General features: G+C 39.5%; 1 protein-coding gene and 1 long non-coding RNA gene across 3 annotated transcripts in view; one reads left to right on the forward strand and one right to left on the reverse strand.

The window, feature by feature from the left end:
• LOC134806983 (LIM zinc-binding domain-containing Nebulette) overlaps window positions 1-13,934 on the reverse strand; it is a 214,141-nt gene that overhangs the window by 134,764 nt on the left and 65,443 nt on the right. The window lies entirely within an intron of this gene.
• The window catches only part of LOC129136258 (uncharacterized), a 66,275-nt gene continuing 58,640 nt past the window's right edge, over window positions 6,300-13,934 (forward strand). For both annotated transcript variants that reach the window (XR_008537734.2, XR_010146818.1), the window contains exons 1-2: window positions 6,300-6,394; window positions 8,462-8,593. This is a non-coding gene — a long non-coding RNA (uncharacterized LOC129136258). The remainder of the gene's footprint in view (window positions 6,395-8,461; window positions 8,594-13,934) is intronic.

Genomic DNA, 13,934 nt, shown 5'->3' on the forward strand with positions numbered 1-13,934 from the left:
GAAAACGCTCCCTATAATTAGGTGAAGGGATCCAAAGTGTAGGTGTGCCTATATCCATAGTAGTGTATCCAAAATCTGACACCACTAAGCATTATGATCTGGGAACCACCTGCATCCCATTGAGAACTCACTTAGATAGAAAGATTTGTTTCCAATTCACATTCCAAGGCCTCATCTCAGACCAACCAACCATATCAGAATCTAGAGGTGGGGCCCATGAATCAGCTCTCTGGACTGTTCATAAGTCCACTAAGATTTCAGAACCCCTGCCCTGAAAGCTGAGCCTCACAAAAGTTCCATCCAACAGGGAGTTATCTAGGGAGTGGTAAAAGGTAAAGACATTTGGCCCAGGTAGTGATGGAATCAGGGAAATTCTAGCCTAAGAAAAGCAGATAAGAGAAAAGATAAGACGAACATGGTCAGAGTGATGACCGTTGACAAGGAAAGATGGCCAGGACCAACTACAGATTCCCTTCGATGTAGAATTTTAAAATTCTAAATTACTAAACTTTTGGGAAATGCTGAGTTAAGGGTGTTAAACGGTGCTATTAGCATAACTGTACCTTTTAAAACCAAATCACTAAACTGCTATTTAAACTGTTAAGCTTAAGGATTTTGAAGCTAATCGGATTATTTAGGGTGTGATTTTAATGTAAGTAGAGTCCAAATAAGAATGGCAATTTTCTATTAAATCTTGAAGGTTTTTGAAATCAATTCATCTTAAATCTGAATCTGGGGCACTTGGTGCTCAGAGAGAAAGGGACATCTCAGTGGCATCTGTCTCCTAGTCACTGGTTAGCTTCATCTTGACGCAATGAGATGTAATATACTCCCTTCAGCTTTTTGAGAAAATGACAAGGAAGACTTGGGGTTATCTCTCTCATGCCTCCCTCATCCATGAGTCCTCTTAGTACTGTTCAAAAGATGACGGAACTAGAATGTAAGAAAACCTGGGTTCTGAGCTCTACAAATCCCCTAACTAGACTGGATAAGTCATTTAACCTTGGTAGGTTGCAGCTTCCTAGTCAGTAAAATGAAAAAGTTAGACCAGATTATCCTCTGGCTCTAACATTCGAAATGTAACATTACACACAATAGTGATGCTGTGCTTTAGGCTTTAAATAGGATTAAATAGATCCCATAAGCATGTCCATTTATTTTCCCCTAAAGAGAAATGTAATATGTCAAAATAATCCTGTTGTTAATATTGTGACTTGGAGTGGAAAAAGCATACATGGAAAGAAACAAACACTACTGTGGACTTCAATACCACTGAGTTCTAGGATCCTCGTCCTTCCCTCTCTCTTCCCACTGTCCTTTGATTCCCTGCCTTTCCCTATTCTCATCCTCAATCAGCTAATTCCCCTTGTTGGATATACATGGAATATAAACCATAATACAATTTGCATATAAAACTCGCTTCTCAAAAATACTGTTGAGGCTAGTATCTTAGATTAGCCTGAAGAAGCTGTTTAAAAGCCCTTTTATTAAAGATTTTTTTTAAAGAAAAAAAACAATGTTTACACAGGCTTTAGAGCAACTTGGTTTTGAGTGTGTGTGTGTGTGTGTGTGTGTGTGTGTGTGTGTGTGTTTTGAGACAGGGTCTCAGTCTGTCACCCATGCTGGAGAGCAGTGACCTGATCATAGTTCACTAAAGCCTCAAGCTCCTGGGCTCATGCAACCCTCCTGCCTCAGTTTTCCCAGTAGCTGGGACCACAGATGCTCACCACCATGTCTGGCTAATTTTTACAATTTTTTATAGAGGTGAAGTCTCACTATGTTGCCCAAGCTAGTCTCATACTCGTGGTCTCAAGCACTCCTCCTCCCTCAGCTGCGGCAGGATTACAGGTATGAGCCATCAGGCCCGGCCTGAGTGTATATTTTTTTTAACATAGATTTTCGCTAGTTTCATCACATTGGTCTTTCTTTCATTAACTTATCTCTCCTTTTTGCATCACTCTAGACCCAGCTATTTCATCTGAGCTCCCCACAAATTCCTCTACCCTTCTCTATCACAAAAAGGCTCAATCAAAAATCTCCAAGGCATCCTTAAAAAACAAAAAGTAATATTTCTTGGCTTATATTTTATTTAAATACACTTGTAGGAGTTTTACCTTCCCAGATACCACTACTTTGGAAATTTTCACCTCCACTCTCCTAATACTTTATTGTTTCCAAATAAAATTTATAATAATTATTCATTGCCTCTTTGCAAATAAAATGAGCTCAATATCCGGCCAGGTGCGGTGGCTCACGCCTGTAATCCCAGCACTTTGGGAGGTCAAGGTTGGGGGGCGGGGGGGCAGATCACAAGGTCAGGGGTTCGAGACCAGCCTGACCAACATGGTGAAACCCCGTCTGTACTAAAAATACAAAAATTAGCCAGGTATGGTGGCGGGCGCCTGTAATCTCAGCAACTCAGGAGGCTGAGGCAGGAGAATCACTTGAACCCGGGAGGCGGAGGTTGCAGTGAGCCGAGATCACGCCATTGCACTCCAGGCTGGGCAACAGAGTGAGACTCTGTCCCAAAAAAAACAAATAAATAAAATGAGCTCAATACAATGGTGTGTCCTTTCTGTTTCCTATAGCAATAGGCTGACCTCCATTTCAGCATGGCTGAAATGAGTCATTTTGTATATTGCCAGGCCCTGGGCTCTGCCTGTACTATTCTGGTTACATCATTACCCACAAAAGATTTACAAACAGGTTTCCATGGCAAGCTACAAGAACAAATGAAAGAAGTCCAAGAGAAGTGTAAACAGAAAAGATAAGTCTCAGTCAATTTCTGATGAAACTGGAATGCAAGCTACCCAAAGCAACGACTTCAAACACCACAACTGAAATGATTGTCATTCCCCTGAAACATGACAGGAACCACCCAATAAATGAAGACATTGGACTTTTTTATGGATGTAATAGTCACAGCTCCATGAGAAAGACTCTAGTAGCACAAGGGCAGTCACCTTCTGTATACCAATTTTTTTCCTTGTTTAATGGTCTAGACAAGTGTTACTGCTGTAATTTGTGACCCTATGTGAAATGAACATTCGTAATAATCTCCTTTTGAATCTTGATGTTTTCTGTAACCCTGGTAGCTAAGTGCTGATAACAACAATTATCTAAATGTTGCAAAAGGTTGAAATCAGTAACAATGGGTCTACTGAAAAGAGGCAAAAATGTGAGTGGATATGAATTTATAACAGCAATAGGGCTAAAGCTGCAGGGCCCTTTCATGTAGGAGGATAGCAACACACACACACACTCATTCACATACACACACATTCTCACTCACACACGCACACATACGTACACACACTCGTACACATTCACACACACTGTCACACAGAGAGTGCAGAAATGAAAGGAGACATTTTCATGCATCCACACAAAAGACAAAGATCAAACTATGACTCTTTCCTCTTTGCAGCCCTACAACTTTTCCTATCACACAGCAGGTCATCAATAAATGCTCATTGAATTGAAATATGGTACCAAATGCAGACTCAGGAAACCCACTGGTATTTAATAATTATTATGCAAATAAAACTGCATCTTTTCACACAGAAATAGGGGTGACTTGTTCTACCTCCCTTAGTAATGAGAAGCCATTCTGGACATCTTACTGCTAGACCTGGAATAATTTCTTGTTTCTCAATTCCCTCTCTTAAAAATTCCTCCCTTCCCAATCAATCCATGAAGATAAACTCAGTTCATTTGGTGTCCTACAAGATTGTTACAGGAGCGCATAAATACACTTCTATATACATATGTATCATCATAAGCTGAATGTATATAGAAAACAAAAAAAAATCAAGGAAGTCCTCCTCTGGCCAGCTTTCCCCCGTGGCCTCTCACTTGAACAGTTGTTTTGCCTGTAGCCACAGGTTTAGCAAAGAAATCAAAGTGAGATAAATCTAGCCAGGCATGGCAGCTCACACCTGTAATCTCATAATCCCAACAATTTGTAAGGTGGAACCAGAAACATCACTTGAGCCCAGGAGTTCGAGACCAGCCTGGGCATCACAGCAAGAAACCACACCCACCAAAAAAAAAAATAGCTGGACATGGTGGCACACACCTGTGGTCCTATCTACTCGGAAGGCTAAGGCGGTAGGATGGCATGAGCCCAGGAGCTCATGGCTTCAGTGAGCCGTGATCGTGCCACTGCACTCCAGCCTGGGTAACAGAGAAAGACCCTGTCTCTAAAAATAAAAATAAAAACAAAACAGAGTGAAGCATATATACCTTTTTCATAGACATATCATTTTTTAAAATGACATGAACCTACTGAGTAAATTATTAAACTAAAAGTGACAGGTATGAATTCAATGATTCCCATTTCTTCTTCTATAACCTCACACACTGAGTAGCCCACCCACCGACATGGCTGCTTTGCTCAGCTTGCTTCCCTCCTCTCCTTTCGCGTCCTCCCCTGTCTGGTGCCAGCCTGTGTTCTGTCCCTTCACACCAGCTTGCCATTGCTATTCCTGCCATCTGGAGTCGGTTTTCAGTATCTCTGTCTCATCAGCTCTCCATCTATTTTAAAATATCATCTGAAAACATATGTTCCCCCAACCACCACCCCTTTCAATTTCCTCTCTGCTTTTATTTATTTCATCTTGACTTCCTTTAGCTCTGAAAAACTCATCTGATTCACTTCAGAAAACTGCTCTACAAAGGGCTGTAACTGCATTTGATACGAAAGATTGTAATCTCTCAGATTTGAAATATCTCATATGAGTGGCCAACACATGTTCTTCCATTTTATCTCCATGAAAGGATGGAAGGAGGGAGAAAGACTGTGAGCCAGGAAATGAGGGTATTTCCAACATTAAAATCACCTTGAATGTTGCAGATCAGTTGCAAGTGTTTGCTGTTGCACACTCCTCTGTTGAACAAGGCCAAAGAAGAAGCCAGCCCAAGATGTTACAGTCACTGAAGTTTTGAAAGCAGGCTGTTCTGAACATCTTTGTAAACACTTATAACTCAATAAGAAACTGTTGAACCCCTATTTAGGTTTGCCAATAACAGAGTTGCAAAAAAATAAAATAAAATAAAAACAAGAAGTCCTCCTCAATCCTTTCTATTTCCCTTAAAAACACGCCCAATAACCTGGCCTGAAAAGAAACAAAAACCCAAAACAGGGAGGGGATGAATGTGCTTAGACACCCACTCAGTCAAAAACTTCCATTTCCAGACTGCCCGGCCATCACATTCTATTGACTCTTTAGTTTCCCTAATTAACCTCTGCTACTGTGATCACCCCCTTTTAATTCTCTTGGCGAGCATTTACTAAGCGTGTGTGGGATGTGTGGTACCCGACCATTCCCCACCATCAGCCGGTCCTTTTCCACGCTGTGCTGTTGACTGTGTTTCTTTCATCCCACTTGCCTTTTCTTTCTTTATTCCCTCTCGCTACAGTGAAGAAGCTGAAAAATGAGGAGCTCACTCGCAAACTCTGCTCCATTGTCAGCTGTGCGGGCTGCCGCACTTGTTAGAGCTGGAAGAATCGATGTTGCTAAGCAACACTTTTGCCCCCTGTGTAAAAGATAAAGAGTGCAAAGCAAGGCTCTGAGGATGAGGCCGTCCAGTTTCCCGTGAACCCTGGGGGGCTGACCTCTGTGCAATCAACAGAAAAATGTAGATTCTGTTAATACAGGGCTTGAGGAGGAAAGTTCTTCAATTTTCTTCCTTTTTCTTTAGATCATTTCTAATTTTCTCCAAAAGAAATATGACCTGATGGGCAAAGAGATGGATATCAAACCCCTAGTTTGGGTTTCCAAGATTGGTTTTGCTACAGATTTCCTTGTTGAACAGAGCTACTTCATTCTATATCCTTCCATGACTCCGTTTCTTCCCTGTGAAAAAGTGGAAATGAAAATCAGCTGCTTCACAAAATTGTAAGAGTGAAGTACTCAGCAATGACTAAACTATTATCCATTAGATGATGATAACAAATTTCCTGTGATTGGTCTCAGATGTCCCTTGTAACAGTTTTTGTTTCTTTGTTTGTTTTAATCGAAGTTTCCATTCCCACACATCGACCTTTCACGGGAACATTTTGTGGCTTTTTTTGGAAAGAAATATTCACCAGAATGTAACTTTAGAGACACAGGGGAGGTTATTTCCTTCATTCACAGGCCTGAAGCAAAAGTGGATGGACCAGGGATGGGGTAGAAAGGTGAGCCTGTCTCCTAGCCACATGACTCAAGTCTCCCCTCTGTGTCACTTCCTGAATTGAGGCAAGAAATGAACAATCGGGAGACATTATGATATCATGAATTTCCATGAATTCTAATCATCTGTAAGGCTACAGCTTCTGTGATACACAAATCCTTCCCTGTGGCTAAGGCTGCTAGGCAGCCTCACAGTATCGATTCTCAGTTCTTCCAAGGTAAGACTTCATGCCCAGATCACTTGCAGGCAATGTGGTCAAGTAACAGCTCTGGCTAAAACAATCCACGCAGAAGTGATGGGTAGAATTTTCTGGTAGTAGTTTTCACTCCTCCTTCTGCTACCCCTTCTTGTTAGAGGGAAAGTGGACATGATAAGAGCCACTGTGAAACATCTGGACAAAGGCAAGACCTAGAGATGGTGGGGAAAAAAGAAAACAAGCCTGGGTCCCTAATGGTTTCCCAGAGCAGAGCCCCTGCATTAGCTAGGACTTAGGTGACAGAGAAGTACATTTCCACCTTGTTTAAGCCACTATTGTTTGGCTTCTCTGTAACTTGCAGCCAAACTCAGATCTTAAATACTATGTACCCCCACAATTTATGTTCCACTTCAGAAGCTCTTCCAGACCCAAGGAGTGTCAAGCACGCCACTAAAACAACTTTGTGCCCAAAGGAAACTCCAAATGAGCTCAATAAGTGGAAACTGTAATAAGATCTACCACTTACTGAATGCATCTTTCCACTATACCAAGAAAGTGAAGCACTTCTCATCTATAATTCAGTTTAGGAAACATCACGCTTTGACTAGCCAGCATCTGTTTACTGAGCACCACTGTGTACAAAGCATTGTCCAAGACAGAGCAGAAGCCACAAAGCCTGTCTTCCATAACATTCTCATAGGTGTGTCACGAAATGTAGCATTCCGTTAAGGGCTTAATTAAATTACCTGTAACTATCTTGAACAATTCATTTTACTTCTCTGCAATGTCAAACATCATTCCTAAGGTCTCATCAGCTCTAAATGTCCAGACTTCTACCACAACTGTTAATAAGCTACTTAAATGTTTCACCAAAGGCAGAAGTTAGGATTCTTACCCAATGCACAATCTAAACTTAGTCTCAAAATTCTCTATATCTTTTTTTTAACAGCTTTAATAAGGTATAATTGGCTCACAATATAATGCATATATTTAGAGTGCACAACTTAATGGATTTTGATATATGCATGTCCATGAGACTATCACCACAATCAAGATAATGGACGTTTTCATCATCAACTGTTTCCTTGTATCTCTTTGTAATGCATTCCCCATCCTTACCCACTAACCCAAACCCAGGGAACCAACAATATGCTTTCTGTTGCTATAGATTCAATTGCATTTCCTACAGTTTTATTGAAATTGAGCCATATAGTGTGGACAAATTACTATTGTCTGGTTCCTTTCACTCACTTTGAGTTTCCTTTGAGTGCAGTTGTCTTACTGGCATGCTTGACATTTCTTGGATTTTCATTCTATTGAGAGTCATTAAATATATTGATATTTCCTTTTCATTATGAGTACTATTGCATTGTATGAGTATAACAAAATTTAACCATGTACCTGTTGGAATTCTGGATTGTTTCTAGTTTAGAGCTACCAGAAATAAAGCTGCTATGAATGTTTGTGTACAAGTCTTTAACACATGTTTGCACACATGTTTTTTGTTTGTTTGTTTTATTTTTATTTTTATAGTTCCAGGGTACATGTGCAGGATGTGCAGGTTTGTTACATAGGTAAGAGTGTGCCATAGCGGTTTGCTGTACCTATCAACCCATCACCTAGGTATTAAGCCCAGCAGGTATTAGCCTAATGTTCTCCCTCCCCCCACCCCACTTCCAGACAGGCCCCAGTGCATATTGTTCCCCTCCCTGTGTCCATGGCACACATATGTTTTTATTTCTCTTCGAAAACTATCTTGGAGTGGAATCACTGGGGAGTATGGTATCTAACTTTTTAAGAAACTACCAAATTATTTTATAAAATATTTGTACTATTTTATAAAATAAAATGTATGTACAGGAGCATATGAGAGTTCCAGTTACTCCAAACATTTTCCAACTCTTTTTTTTTTTTTTTTGAGATGGAGTCTCACTCTGTTGCCCAGGCTGGAGTGCAGTGGCTGCAATCTCGGCCCACTGCAAGCTCCGCCTTCCGGGTTCATGCCATTCTCCTGCCTCAGCCTCCAGCCTCAGATGGAACTATAGGCACCCGCCACCATGCCCGGCTAATTTTTTGTATTTCTCGTAGAGATGGGGTTTCACCATGTTAGCCAGTATGGTCTCCATCTCCTCACCTCCTGATCCGCCCACCTCAGCCTCCCAAAGTGCTGGGATTACAGGCATGAGCCACCGCACCAGGCCTTTTTCAACTCTTGATAAGGTCAGTCTTTTCCATCTTAGCCATCCTAACAAAAGTGGTTTTACTTTGTATCTACTTAATGACTAATGATGTTGACAAAAAGAGGCTCCTTCAACTCTTCTGCCCATTTCTAATTGGGTTTTTGTCTTCTTCCTGCTGAGTTTCAAGAGTTCTTTATATACGTGTGATACATATTTTGCAAATATTTTCTGCTATTCTCTGGCTCCCTAGTTCATGACATGCGATTATTAGTATCTTTTGAAAAGAAAAAGGTTTTCATTTTCATAAAGTCAATGTATCCATTTTTTTCATTTATAGTTATACTTTTTGAGACATATTCTTAAAAAGTTTGCCTAGCCCAAAGTCACTAAGACAGTCTACATTTTTTTCTAGAAGTTTAATTGCCTGAACTCTTACATTTAAGTTTATGACATGTTTCAAGTTAATTCTTCCATGTGCTGTGAGGTAAGTGCTGAGGTTTTGTTTTGTTTTGTTTTCATGCTTCTGGATATAAAATTGTTCCGGCACCCCTTGTTGAAAGAATTCTCCTCACCCAGCTGAATTAACTTGGTGTCTTTGTGGAAAATCACTGCTCTACATCGCCCTGTATGTCTTCTACCTGTATGATATTACCACACTGTCCTGATTACCAGAGCTGTATAATAAGGTTTAACATCACATACTATAAGTGTTCTAACTTTGTTCTTCTTTTTCCAAAATTGTGTTTTTGAATCAGCAAGTCAAATTCTACAAAACAAAGAGCCTTCTGGAATTTCACTTGAAATCATGTTAAATATATAGATCAATTTGGGGAGAACTGATATCTTAACAATATTGAGTCTTCCAATCTATGAGCATTGTATATCTCCCCATTTCACTAGGCCTTATTTAATTTTTCCAGCAACATTTTGTAGTTTCCAGTGTAGAAGTTTTACACATTTTTCCTCAAATTTATCCCCAGTATTTCATAAGTTTTGATGCTATCATAAATTGTATTGTCTTCAGTTTCAAGTTCTAATTGCTTATTGCCAGTACATAGAAATGCAAATGATTTTTATATTGGCTTATATACTGCATTCTCACTAAACTCACGTATTAGTTCAGTTGATTTTTTTTTCAGATTCCCTACGATTATCCACATAGACAATCATGTGGTCTGTGAATGAAGGTAGTTGTATCCTTCTTTTCTAATCTGTGTGCTTTTTATTACTTTCTCCTGCCTTACTGCACTGATAAGAACTTCCAGTACTATGTTAAATAGAAGTAATGAGGCAAACATCCTCACCCTGTTCCTCATCTCAGGGGAAAACTTTCTGTCTTTCACCATCAAGTAAGACGTTAGCTTTACATTTTTTGTAGATGCCCTATATCAGGATGAAGAAGTTTCCATCTATGCCCAGTTTGCTCAGAGTTATTATCAAGAATTGATGTTGCGCATAGTAAAATGCTTTTCTACACCAATTAAGATAAACATATTGTTTTTACTTTTTAGTCTGCTGATATGGAAAACATTGATTGATCTTTTTTAATGTTAAGCCAACCCTGAATTCTTGGAAGAAACCCCACTTGGCGATGATATTATCTTTTTTACATATTGTTGAATTTTATTGGCTAAAAGTCTGTTAATAACTTTTACATATGTGTTCATGAAGAATATTGGCCTGTAATAATCTTCATTTCTTTTTCTTTTCTTTTATATTTTAAGTTCGGGGATACATGTGCAGAACATGCAGTTTTGTTACATAGGTATACATGTGCCATGTTTGTTGGCTTGCTGCACCCATCAACTCGTCATTTACATTAGGTATTTTCCTAATGCTATCCCTCCCCCAGTCCCCCACCCCGCGACAGGCCCCAGTGTGTGATGTTTCCCACCCTGGGTCCATGTGTTCTCATTGTTCAACTTCCACCTATAAGTGAGAACATGCGGTGTTTGGTTTTCTGTCCTTGTGATAGTTCGCTTAGAATGATCACTTCCAGCTTCATCCATGTCCCTGCAAAGGATGTGAACTCATCCTTTTTTACGGCTGCATAGTATTCCATGGTGCATATGTGCCATGTTTTCTTAATTCAGTCTATCATTGATGGACATTTGGGTTGGTTCCAAGTCTTTGCTGTTATAAATAGTACTGCAGTAAACATATGTTTGCATGTGTCTTTGTAGTAGCATGATTTATAATCCTTTGGGTATATACCCAGTAATGGGATCACTGGGTCAAATGGTATTTCTAGTTCTAAATCCTTGAGGAATTGCCACACTGTTTTCCACAATGGTTGAACTAATTTATACTCCCACCAACCGTGTAAAAGCGTTCCTATTTCTCTACATCCTCTCCAGCATCTGTTGTTTCCTGACTTTTCAATGATCGCCATTCTAACTGGCATGAGATGGTATCTCATTGTGGTTTTGATTTGCATTTCTCTGATCACCAGTGATGATGAGCATTTTTTCATGTGTCTGTTGGCTGCATAAATGTCTTCTTCTGAGAGGTGTCTGTTCATATCCTTTCCCACTTTTTGATGGGGTTGTTTGTTTTTTTCTTGTATATTTGTTTAAGTTCTTTGTAGATTCTGGATATTAGCCCTTTGTCAGATGGGCAGATTGCAAAGATTTTCTCCCATTCTGTAGGTTGCCTGTTCACTCTGATGATAGTTTCTTTTGCTATGCAGAAGCTCTTTAGTTTAATTAGATCCCATTTGTCTATTTTGGCTTTTGTTGCCATTGCTTTTGGTGTTTTAGTCATGGAGTCTTTGCCCATGCCTATGTCCTGAATGGTATTGCCTAGGTTTTCTTCTAGGATTTTTATGGTTTCAGGTCTAACATTAAGTCTTTAATCCAACTTGAATTAATTTTTGTATATGGTGTAAGGAAGGGATCCAGTTTCAGCTTTCTACACGTGCTAGCCAGTTTTCCCAGCAGCATTTATTAAATAGGGCATCCTTTCCCCATTGCTTGTTTTTGTCAGGTTTATCAAAGATCAGATGGTTGTAGATGCATGGTGTTGTTTCTGAGGCCTCTGTTCTGTTCCATTGGTCTATATATCTATTTTGGTACCAGTACCAGGCTGTTTTGGTTACTATAGGCTTGTAGTATAGTTTGAAGTCAGGTAGCATGATATCTCCCACTTTGTTCTTTTTGCTTAGGATTATCTTGGCTATGTGGGCTCTTTTTTGGTTCCATATGAACTTTAAAGTAGTTTTTTCCAATTCTGTGAAGAAAGTCAGTAGTAGCTTGATGGGGATAGTATTGAATGTATAAGTTACCTTGGGCAGTATGGCCATTTTCAGGATATTGATTCTTCCTATCTATGAGCATGGAAAGTTCTTCCATTTGTTTGTGTCCTCTTTTATTTTGTTTAGCAGTGGTTTTTAGTTCTCCTTGAAGGGGTCCTTCTCATCCCTTGTAAGTTAAATTCCTCGGTGTTTTATTCTCTTTGTAGTAATTGTGAATGGGAATTCACTCATGATTTGGCTCTCTGTTGGTTTGTTATTGGTGTATAGGAATGCTTGTGATTTTTGCACATTGATTTTGTATCCTGAGACTTTGCTGAAGTTACTTATCAGCTTAAGGAGATTTTGGGCTGAGACGATGGGTTTTTCTAAATACACAGTCATATCATCTGCAAACAGAGACAATATGACTTCCTCTTTTCCTAATTGAATACCCTTTATTTCTTTCTCTTGCCTGATTGCCCTAACCAGAATTTCCAGCACTACGTTGAATATGAGTGGTGAGAGAGGGCATTCTTGTCTTGTGACGGTTTTCAAAGGGTGCCCATTCGCTATGATATTGGCTGTGGGTTTGTCATAAATAGCTCTCATTATTTTGAGATACATTCCATCAATACCTAGTTTATTGAGAGTTTTTAGCATGAAGACCTGTTGAATTTTGTCGGAGGCCTTTTCTGCATCTATTGAGAGAATCAAGTGGTTTTTGCTGTTAGTTCTGTTTATGTGATGGATTATGTTTATTGATTTGCATATGTTGAATCAGCCTTGCATCCCAGGGATGAAGCCAACTTGATCATGACAGATAAGCTTTCTGATGTGCTGCTGGATTCAGTTTGCCAGTATTTTATTGAGGATTTTTGCATCGATGTTCATCAGGGATATTGGCCTAAAATTCTCTTTTTTTGTTGTGTCTCTACCAGGCTTTGGTATCAGGACGACGCTAGCCTCATAAAATGAGTTAGGGAGGATTCCCTCTTTTTCTACAGATTGAAATAGTTTTGGAAGGAATGGTACCAGCTCCTCTTTGTACCTCTGGTAGAATTCGGCTGTGAATCCATCTGGTCCTGGCCTATTTTTGTTTGGTAGGCTATTAATTATTGCCTCAATTTCAGAACCTGTCATTGGTCTATTCAGAGATTCAACTTCTTCCTGGTTTAGTCTTGGGAGGGTGTATGTGTCCAGGAATTTATCCATGTCTTCTAGATTTTCTAGTTTATTTGCATAGAGGTATTTATGGTATTTTCTGATGGTAGTTTGTATTTCTATGGGATCGGTGGTGATATCCCCTTTATCATTTTTATTGCATCTATTTGATTCTTCTCTCTTTTCTCTTTATTAGTCTGGCTAGTGGTCTATTTTGTTGATCTTTTCAAAAAAACAGCTCCTGGATTCAATGATTTTTGAAGGGGTTTTTATGTCTCTATCTCCTTCAGTTCTGCTCTGATCTTAGTTATTTCTTGCCTTCTGCTAGCTTTTGAGTTTGTTTGCTCTTGCTTCTCTAGTTATTTTAATTGTGATGTTAGGGTGTCGACATTAGATCTTTCCTTCTTTCTCTTGTGGGCATTTAGTGCTATAAATTTCCCTCTACACACTGCTTTAAATGTGTCCCAGAGATTCTGGTACATTGTGTCTTCATTCTCATTGTTTTCAAAGAACATCTTTATTTCTGCCTTCGTTTCATTATTTACCCAGTAGTCATTCAGGAGCAGGTTGTTCAGTTTCCACGTAGTTGTGCGCTTTTGAGGGAGTTTATTAATCCTGAGTTCTAATTTGATTGCACTGTGGTCTGAGAGACAGTTTGTTGTGATTTCTGTTCTTTTACATTTGCTAAGGAGTGTTTTACTTCCAATTATGTGGTCAATTTTAGAATAAGTGTGATGTGGTGCTAAGAAGAATGTATATTCTGTTGATTTGGGGTGGAGAGTTCTGTAGATGTCTATTAGGTCTGCTTGGTCCAGAGCTGGGTTCAAGTCCTGGATATCCTTGTTAACCTTCTGTCTCATTGATCTGTCTAATATTAGCAGTGGGGTGTTAAAGTTTCCCATTATTATTGTGTGGGAGTCTAAGTCTCTTTGTAGGTCTCTAAGGCTTTATGAATCTGGGTGCTCCTGTATTGGGTGCATATATATTT

Source organism: Pan troglodytes, chromosome 8 (genome assembly GCF_028858775.2).
Source record: "Pan troglodytes isolate AG18354 chromosome 8, NHGRI_mPanTro3-v2.0_pri, whole genome shotgun sequence".
Lineage (NCBI taxonomy): Eukaryota > Metazoa > Chordata > Mammalia > Primates > Hominidae > Pan > Pan troglodytes.